Source organism: Ochotona princeps, chromosome 4 (genome assembly GCF_030435755.1).
Source record: "Ochotona princeps isolate mOchPri1 chromosome 4, mOchPri1.hap1, whole genome shotgun sequence".
In the NCBI taxonomy this organism is placed as follows: Eukaryota; Metazoa; Chordata; class Mammalia; order Lagomorpha; family Ochotonidae; genus Ochotona; species Ochotona princeps.
The window spans coordinates 90,424,364-90,433,855 of record NC_080835.1 but is presented as its reverse complement, the minus strand read 5'-3'; positions in this window follow the sequence as shown (position 1 = coordinate 90,433,855).

The window sequence follows — 9,492 nt, the reverse complement described above, 5'->3', positions numbered from 1 at the left end:
TCTATTACAATAAAATAGCTTATGGTTTATGTCACTGTACTTTGAGACAGTGTGTTATATAACATTAAGAACCACCCTGCTCTTACCATGGCTATCTCCTTGAGCTGAACCCCCCCGCCCTATGCTCCTGCCTCAGTGAAGCACCCTGATCATAACATAGGAATCCAGATTAACACAAAGTGTTTTTACTATTTACATGAGGAACTTCTAAGAAACAAGCTCATTCTGGCACTAGGTTATGTTTGTCATCACTAAGTCCAGAGTGTCTCCATTTAATTTTCCTGGAAAACAAATCTCTACAGGCCTGATTTTACAGCAGTGAACAGAAAGGTTCCAACAGACTGTTACAGTCTGCATTCATACTATCTGTATCCTGCTTCCAATTCTTTCCTTCATGCTAGGCCCTGGAGAGTAAACAGGCTGCCCTATAGCTGATTTTCTTTCTCTTTTGACAATTACATTTCAGCATTTTAAATAAAGGAAATCAAAAGCGCATCTCTACTCAGCTAAATTCTTTGTCACTTCTTTAACCAGCTTTTGTTTTCAAAAAATGTGTTAAATTCGCTCATTTATATTCCTATTTTCTTTAGAAACAGGGAGACGTCAAAGGAAGAGGTTACACACTGCTGTAATAAATACAATTCACCCCATAAAACTGCCATTAAAAATCAATAATGTAGGGGCCCGACAGGGAATTGGATGCCCTCGGAGGCTGAGTACTCTGAGGTCATCCACCCCCAACCGGAGCTTCCGCAGGGGATGGAAGAAGTCCAAACACTACCGTGCAGAAACCAACGTCATCGGAAAGACAACCAGAAGCCCTGAGCGGTCAGCAGACACAGAAGAACAATTAATGTCCTTCGGGACCAGGGAGGAGAGCTTTCTCTGGTCCGAGCCTGGCTCCACCTCTGGACCCCCGCCCTCCCTCGCAGTGACCATCGGGATCGCTTCGAAAACCCCTCACAGCAAACAATCATACAAACTAAAAAAAAAAAAAAAAAAAAAAAAAACCTAAAATAAATAGACAAACAACAGAAAGTAGAGCTTGAAATCTGACAGGAAAGAGCTGGCATGGATTGGCTCATGCCTTGCTGGGTGGGACACAAAGATTAGTCACTCCTCACCATGGTGTTGAGGATTTTCCTGCACCCCCCCCTCAAAAAAAAAATGTTCTGCACATTAAATGTCGACAAATATCTTGTTAGAGTTACAAGCCAGTCTAGATTATCCCAAAATCTGCCAAGATCAACAAAATTATACTTCAACACAACAAATGGCTAAATACTAAAATGAAATAGACATGAGACAGCTGAATGGTACCCTATAGCCTTTTCAAGGTATATAGCAGCCGGTCCGGTCCTGTATATAAACTAAAATTGAGATGTCAATGAGCTAATCATAGGTTGTGGTTAGGACTTGTTCTTTGTTATTTTGTTCTTTGTTTTTTGTTTTTTTTGTTGTTGTTGTTGTTGGTTTTTTTTTTTTTTAACATACTGGTTACTCAAAACTATGTCAATTCCATAATGTTGCAAATTGCTGTTGATGTTATATTGGGACTCTTAATTGACTGTGATGATATTATACCAGCTCTGACTTCGGACCAGAAATGGTCTCCCCAAGAAACTGTTCAACCCATCTGGACAATAAGTAGCTGGACTCCATGCTTAATATATGTTTGCAAGGAAAGAATCTTGATTGAATTTGAACTGTAATGCTGCATCAAGGTGGAGGAATCCACCAGGGGGGAGGGGAGGGGGAGGGGGATTCCCAAAGCCTATGAAACTGTCACATAATGCAAAATATTAATTAAAAAAAAAATCAGCACAGTGCATTTAGAATGTTTTTCTATGTAAATGATTCTGTTTTTGAAGTCAGTACAGTTGCTCTTTGATTCTGATGCACTGTATTTTTTCAATTTTGACATTGGTATTTGCTATGTCTTGTTCACTTAGATTTTGAATTTCATATCTGTCAATATTAATGTAAAGAGGACCATGAATCGCTTCTTGAAGTTACCACTACAGGAATTGTGTTTAGGCTTAAGAGCTGTGTGGAAGGTGATTGCTAAAGAGGCATACTTGCATTTAATTTACAAGCCCAATAGACTTAAATGTCTGAAAATTGAGTACTACTCTGCTCCATTATTGTGAAACTCATGGGCGCTCATGGAATGCAGTAACACCCTGGAGTTGCACAGCACTGTCTTATCTCTGGTGTGGGTCATCAGCTTCACAGGTGACTGACTTGGAGGATATGAAATTTCACTTGGAACATTTACAAGTTCTGTGCTTTTGTTTTGAGAAGGCTTCTTGGAAATAAAGATGAATGTAGTTTTATAACTGAAAAAAAAAAAAATGTAGGGGCCCGGTGGTGTGGCCTAGCGGCTGAAGTCCTCGCCTTGAAAGCCCCGGGATCCCATATGGGCGCCGGTTCTAATCCCGGCAGCTCCACTTCCCATCCAGCTCCCTGCTTGTGGCCTGGGAAAGCAGTCGAGGACGGCCCAAAGCCTTGGGACCCTGCACCCATGTGGGAGACCTGGAAGAGGTTCCAGGCTCCCGGCTTCCGATCGGCGCAGCTCTGGCTGTAGCGGCTCACTTGGGGAGAGAATCATCGGATGGAAGATCTTCCTCTCTTTCTCTCCTCTCTGTATATCTGACTTTGTAATAAAAATAAATAAGTAAGTAAGTAAGTAAATAAATAAATAAATAAATAAAACTCAATAATGAGCAATGAAAGTTTTACTTAGATAAAAAATTTAAAAATCAAGCATGGGGCCCAATGCAGTAGCCTAGCAGCTAAAGTCCTCATCTTACATGCACCAGGATCTCATTCAGGTGCAAGTTCTAATCCCGGCAGGCCCTTCCCATCCAGTTCCCTGCTTGTGGCCTGAGAAAGGAGTAGATGATGGCCCAGGACCTTGGCATTCTGCAACCACATGGAAGACCCAGAAGAAGCTCCAGGCTCCTGGCTTTCAATCAGCGCAGGTCCAGCCATTGAGGCCACTTGGGGAATCAATCACCAGACATAAGATCTTCCTCTCTGTCTCTCCTTCTCTCTGTAAATTGGACTTTCCAATAAAAATAAACAATTTTTTTAAAAAAAATCAAGCATGATAGAAATCATGGACAGCAATTGCTATATTATACACATCTCACTTTCTCATTTATTTATATATTTCTATTGGGTTTTTTTAAAATATTTGTTTATTTTTATTGGAAGGGCAGATGTACAGAGAGGAGGAGGAGGGAGACAGAGAGGAAGATCTTCCATCTGATGATTCACTCCCCAAGTGGCCGATCCGAAGCCAGGATCCAGGAACTTCTTTCCAAGTCTCCCACGTGGGTGCAGGGTCCCAATGCTCTAGGCTGCCCTCAACTTCTCTCCCAGGCCACCAGCAGGAAGCTGGATGGGAAGCAGGGCTGCCAGGATTAGAACCGGTACCCATATGGGATCCCGGCATATTCAAGGTGAAGACCTTAACCACTATGCTATCGCACCGGGCCCATTGTTTTATTTTTATTTATTTTCATCTAATTTGAAAAGCAGAGAGACAAAGACAGACAGCCAGAGAGATAAAGCAGTTCCATTCACTGGCTCCCTCCCTAAATGTCTACATCAGCCTGGGCTGGGCCAGGTCAAAGTCAGGAATCCAGAATTCAATCCATAACTCACATGGATGACAGAGAACCACGTACTTGAGAGCTCACATATTATGTTCCAGATTGCACATTAGCATGAAAATAGCAGCCGAGGTGGAGCTGGGATGCGGGCACCACAAGTGCCATCTTATCCACTGCACCACCCTCTCCCTGGAAAATGGAAAATTTTTTTTTAACAGATTGCCTAGTACTTGTGAAAAACTCTTCAATTCACATAGCTGATTCAAAAGTTTGAAAGAGGAAACTTATTACTCATAGTTTAGTAACAATATCCAGCAGTAGTCACATTTGTTCATTGGAAAGTTTTCAAATTTGGAGCTGATGCCACAATCACTTAAGCAGTATGTAACGGAGATTATTATGACACAATCAACAATACCTTTTAAAATCTAAGACCTCTATGTCAGACCCTTTCCTCCTTTCTTCCTGAACACCTAGTAGAATCACAATCAGAAATGAGAAGCAATTCCTGTGACAGCTAAGAGCAGAAATCAGACATCAATGTACAGAAGTCAGTGATGAACTTTCCTAAGATAGAGGCAGATGATGTAATTCTAGTGAGTAAGTGAAAAATGGAGAGTCCTAGCTCTCTGCACCTCCCTGATTGGCTGACAGAGAGGGGTGGTTAACTCTAACAGTGATAGCTAGTACAGTCAGCATTGATAAGGGTCATAAACAAGTTTTATCACTTATTACACCAAGCAATGTTGTCAGCACATTACCACTCAACCTTCACAAAAACCTTATAAAATTGGCACTATCTCTAATTCTTAGTTTTAGAAACAGTCATAGAAGATTTGGGTAACATGTCCAAGGATGTACAACTAAACTAGTGAGGATGAAGCTGTGGTGGAAAGCAAAGAAATGCAAGTAGTCTCCTCACGGCTTTGCTGTGCTGAGGCAGTTTTCAAATGGTTGCTATATATCTTGTTTTACATGCATATTTCAAACTTTTATTTTTGACAGTTTATCTACATTTGTAAGCTGGAAACCATATTATAAAATAGAGCTTGTTCAGCCAACTGTAAACAAGCAGTGCCACAAACTTAAAAATGCTGTAACTACCTATAATGTAATATAACCACAACATCTTACCATATTTCTCAAATCTGCCATAAATCTCAATTCTCATTTCTCCATGAAAATGTCATGCACCCAAATAAGCGTCTGAATGTTGCCTAATAGTTAACTGAGCACAGTATCTATGGGTTGCTATATTTAAAAATATTTATGCATTTTCATTGAAAAGGCTTAACAGAAAAATTGAAAGGTCTTTCAGCCACTGGTTCAGTCCACAAAAAGCTCCAAAAGCCAGAGCTGAGCTAATCTGAGGCCAGGAGCCCCCTATGGGTCACACACAAAGGTGCAGGGTCCCTAGGCTTTGGACAATCCTTTGATGCTTTCCCAAGCAACAAGCAGGGAGCTGGATGGGAAGTGGAGCAGCTGAGACACAAACCACTGCCCACGTGGGTTGCTGCTACTTGGAAGGGGCAGATAGCCAGTTGAGCCATTGTTGGCCTCTACTACTTGTTTTTGCTAATCCAATTCTATGAGAGGACACATGTATTGATCCAAACTTAAATGACTGTGAGTAAAGTTAGAAACCTTCCAAGGGCACATCTTACAAAGCACCAATGCCAAAATGTTATTCCAAAGTTTGTTCAAAAACAAGCTAAACTAGGTATCACGTGTCAACACATCACTTGTGGTCCCCATCACAGACATCTGTGTTATGCAAGAGCCATTCACACAGATAGATTTGTGACCCCTGTTAATCACATATGTTCCATGATTTTGTTTCTCTGAACACCATGCATTAGCTACAGACCACATGGCTCAAGTTATGGAAGTGGTTTCCCTCTCACAAGCAATTGACATTGGGGCTGAAAGTTGGTTTTTGTAGATACAGTCCTTCCTCCTTCTTCCTAAAATTGGTTTTCCATACACTCAGTAAGTCAACCAGTGTTCACAAGCATTAAATGGAAAATCTGATATTAAAAGTAATGAATTGGGAAATTCCAAAAATAAATAAGCTTTATGCTACGTATCACAGCAATGATCTTGCATCTCCCCAATCAGTTTCACCTTGGACTTGAGTCAAATTATCCCTTTATTCAGTGTATCCACATGTGCACTGCTTGCTTGCTAGTCACTCAGTGGCCACCTCAGTTATTGGGTTGATTGCCATGATATCTCAGCGCTTGTGTTCAAATAATCACATAATTGCCCAGTGTACAAGCACAGGGATGCTAGTGTCTTGGATATGCCAAAGATAATCTGCAAGGTATCACATTAAAATGAAAGGGTGAAAGTTCTTCATTTGGGAACAATACACACACACACACACACACACACACACACACACACACATGCAGACTGTAAAGATCAGATGATGGTTGTGTATTTCTAGCCCTTATAAACTTCAGCATAGACAATTTACTAATATCTGTATTTACTAATATCTATATCTATAAAAGAAAGCTATCTTGCGTTTAGTACTATCATCAGTTTCAGGCCACTGACAGGGATAAAGCTCTGGCTCCTGACTTTGGCCTGCCTCAGCGCTGGCTGTTGCAGCCATCTGGGGATTGAACCAACAGATGGAAAATTCTTCTCTATGCATCCTTCTCTTTAACTTTTTCAAATCAATCTTTTTTCAAAAAAAAAATGCAAGTGCATTTTTATCGCATGGAGCTCAGCATGAAAACCACTGAGAATTTCTGAGGCACCATCAGGTGGAATGAGGTGGCTCTGCAGTGTGACAGGCAACCACCTCCCCTCTGGGTTCTGTCAGATTAGATTAACAAGAAATCTTGTTCTTCTGGAGACATCTTCATGTATTTGGTGGGTTGTGTCTTCTTCCTTCGGATAGAGTGGAAGTCAAACAGGAGCCCATGAGACTCCACAATTCACCTCGCTGCTGGAAGAACACAGCCTTTGGCCTTCTACTCACCACTAGAAAGGATTTGTTTTGAGTACTTTCTCCTTCCCTGCTGTCTGTGCTGGTGCACGTGGTAGGGCTGCTCCAGGCCTCCTCTGGCTTCCAAGACCAGGCCCAACTTACCCAAGGTCCTGGAGAAGACACCACGCCCCTTCCTGTCCAAGAACATGGTTCAACACTTATCCCCCAGGTGATGGGTAAAATTTCCATTTCCTGCAGGATAAATCCTTTCCTCTCTGCATGGTGACACAAGGTCCTATGGCCTCAACAAAATAATCACACAATAGTCTATGATAGACTTTTCTAAGACTGGATGTTTGTGGCGTATCCTTAATAATTTAGCCTTGTTTACTGTCATCCACCTATTAGAATAATTTAGTCTGATAGATTTTTCCAAGACTTGATAATTCAGCCTTGATAAATTAGCATATCCTTCATAATTTAGCCTTGTTTACTGTCATCCACCTATTAGACAGTTGTCTGTCAGATTAAAAATGAAAGCAGCAAAACACCTTAACAATATCCAGAAGGCAAGCTGCTTGTTAATATAAGAAAATTTTTAAAACACAAATGTAAAACAGTAATTTTTATAATCATGATCTTATCTGATCCTCACACCCGAGGACTGATAGTTTTTATGACACATTAAAATGAGGAAACTACAATGAAAAAAAAAATTCTTTGACTCCATGTCTCCCACTTATTTCTCTTCAACACAACAGACTTCCACTGAAACTTAGCAAAAGCTCGGCCTGGGAAGCCATGTAAGCCACTGTTATGTAAGTGGACATCGAGGAATTTTTGATAACTAGAGCAAGTTTCAGTGTCCTTTTCCATTCAGATCTACATTTGTCTTTACAGGAAGTAATGGTAGCCAGTTTACTGAGTACTTACCACATGTGAACAATCAAACTATCCTTTTACATGTCTTATTTTTAAAGATTTTGGTAATGAGAGTTACAGAGAGAGAGAGCATGCATTCATCTGCTGGTTCACTGCACAGATGGCTTTAAACGCCAGCATTTGGCCAGGCTGAAGACAGAAGCCAGGCACTTCATCTGGGTTTCCCATGTAAATTGCAGGGGACCAAACACTGCTTTTCCTAGGCCATTAGCAGGTAGCTAAATGAGAAGTGGAGTGGCCGAGACTTAAACTAGCACTCAAATAGGATGCCAGCATTTGCACTATGCTGCAATTCTAACCCTCTACATGCCCTATTTAAACTCGACAACCATTAATTCATATCCGTATCAGCAATGAGCAACCCAAGGCCCAGCACAGTGGCACTGCTAGTTTAAACTTGGGATCCAGCTTGAAGCTTCCAGTCTTACCACTCAGATTTCGTGACTTATGTGCACAAGGTTCTCTGAAGCTTGACGTCATATATTTTATCTCGAGTTAAAGAAAAAATATTTCCAGTAATCACCAGATAAGAATCAGTAAAAATGTTCTTGTTTTTTCATGAAAAAAAAAAATCATTTGCACTTTTTCATTTTTAAACTTCAATGATCAGGAGAAATTACTCTCGTAAATTATTCTTTATCCTGGCCATTCAGGATGCAGGAGCTTTTATTCTACTTTTTCTTTGTATATCCTTGCTAAAACTTACCATTATTACTATTGGTATTTTAACTGCACAATTACCTTAATAAGGCAGAGGGGTTTGGTTGAACAGCTCATTTAAAAAAATACAGATCTATTTTTGTATAAATGCAACAATATTCATGCTACACTCTTACAGCACATTTTTGTCTTCCCTTTTATTCCAGCTACTCCTATAATAATTTGTGACACTTTTCTTCCTGCAGTTATTTTTTAAATATTATTTTCTCTTCTCTTTTTAATGGTATAATCAATCAGTAAACTATTTCTAGCCCTGTTTTTCCCCTTATACTTTCAAAGTTCTATCCCTTTTCATTTCATTAAGGGCTACCTGCCCTTTTTCTACTGCTCATGGAACACACGTATTTCCCTAATGTTTTGAAAGAAATGATACCATTGATTTCTTATACTCCAGAGGTTCTGACTTTAATATTTTCTTCTCATTTCAGTACACTCAAAGCCTTTTTACCTTTTTTAAACAAGTATACTCCAAAAGTACGCAGAAGATACAACTATGAGGTAGTATAACTACAAAATGTCTTCCCTCTCTGGATATGTCAAATGTTGAAGCCAATTCTTCTGTTGTGAAAGGCGCTGGCTGTGATGCTCTTATAAGTTATTTTTGTTTGTTTGTTTGTTTTTAACATCACCAAGACACCAGGAACTGTACTTTCCACAAGGGCAAGGCATTTTATTGAGCCCCACTGGTCTCTTAAAAGCAGAGAGGTTTATTGTTTCATTGTTTTGACGATTTTCTTCTGGAATCCACTCTACCCATCTCTCACCCACAGAAAGCAATCCTTTTGGGAAAAACTCCAGTGACTCAAAGCTGACTTTTGCACATTTCCCAACAGTGGAAACGGTGCACACCCACCCTGTACCCATTCATCTTTGAGGATGGAAGTTGATCTTGATGCAACAGCATTTCCTTTGTTGGTGTCACTGGAGAAGCTGGTCAGTCCTATCCATCAGGGTTGAGATTCTCCCAGTGCCCAGTTGGACATCAGTTCATGTTGTTCCTCTAATGTAGAGATCTTTTTCTTGGGGTAGAGTGTTAAGAGTTTATATTCGAGCTCTGTACAAATAAATAAATCTTGTCTCTACAAACAAATAAATCTCATTTCAACAAACAAATCTTTTCCTACCGTTCCCAAACATTTTAATCCAAGCCATTGGTGAGGAATTCTAAGAACTATGACCTAGGGCCAGTATTTGGGGATAGCCTATAAAGCTATCAGATGCAAAATATCACATCCAAAAATGGCATCCCTATTTTAGTGTGACTTTAAA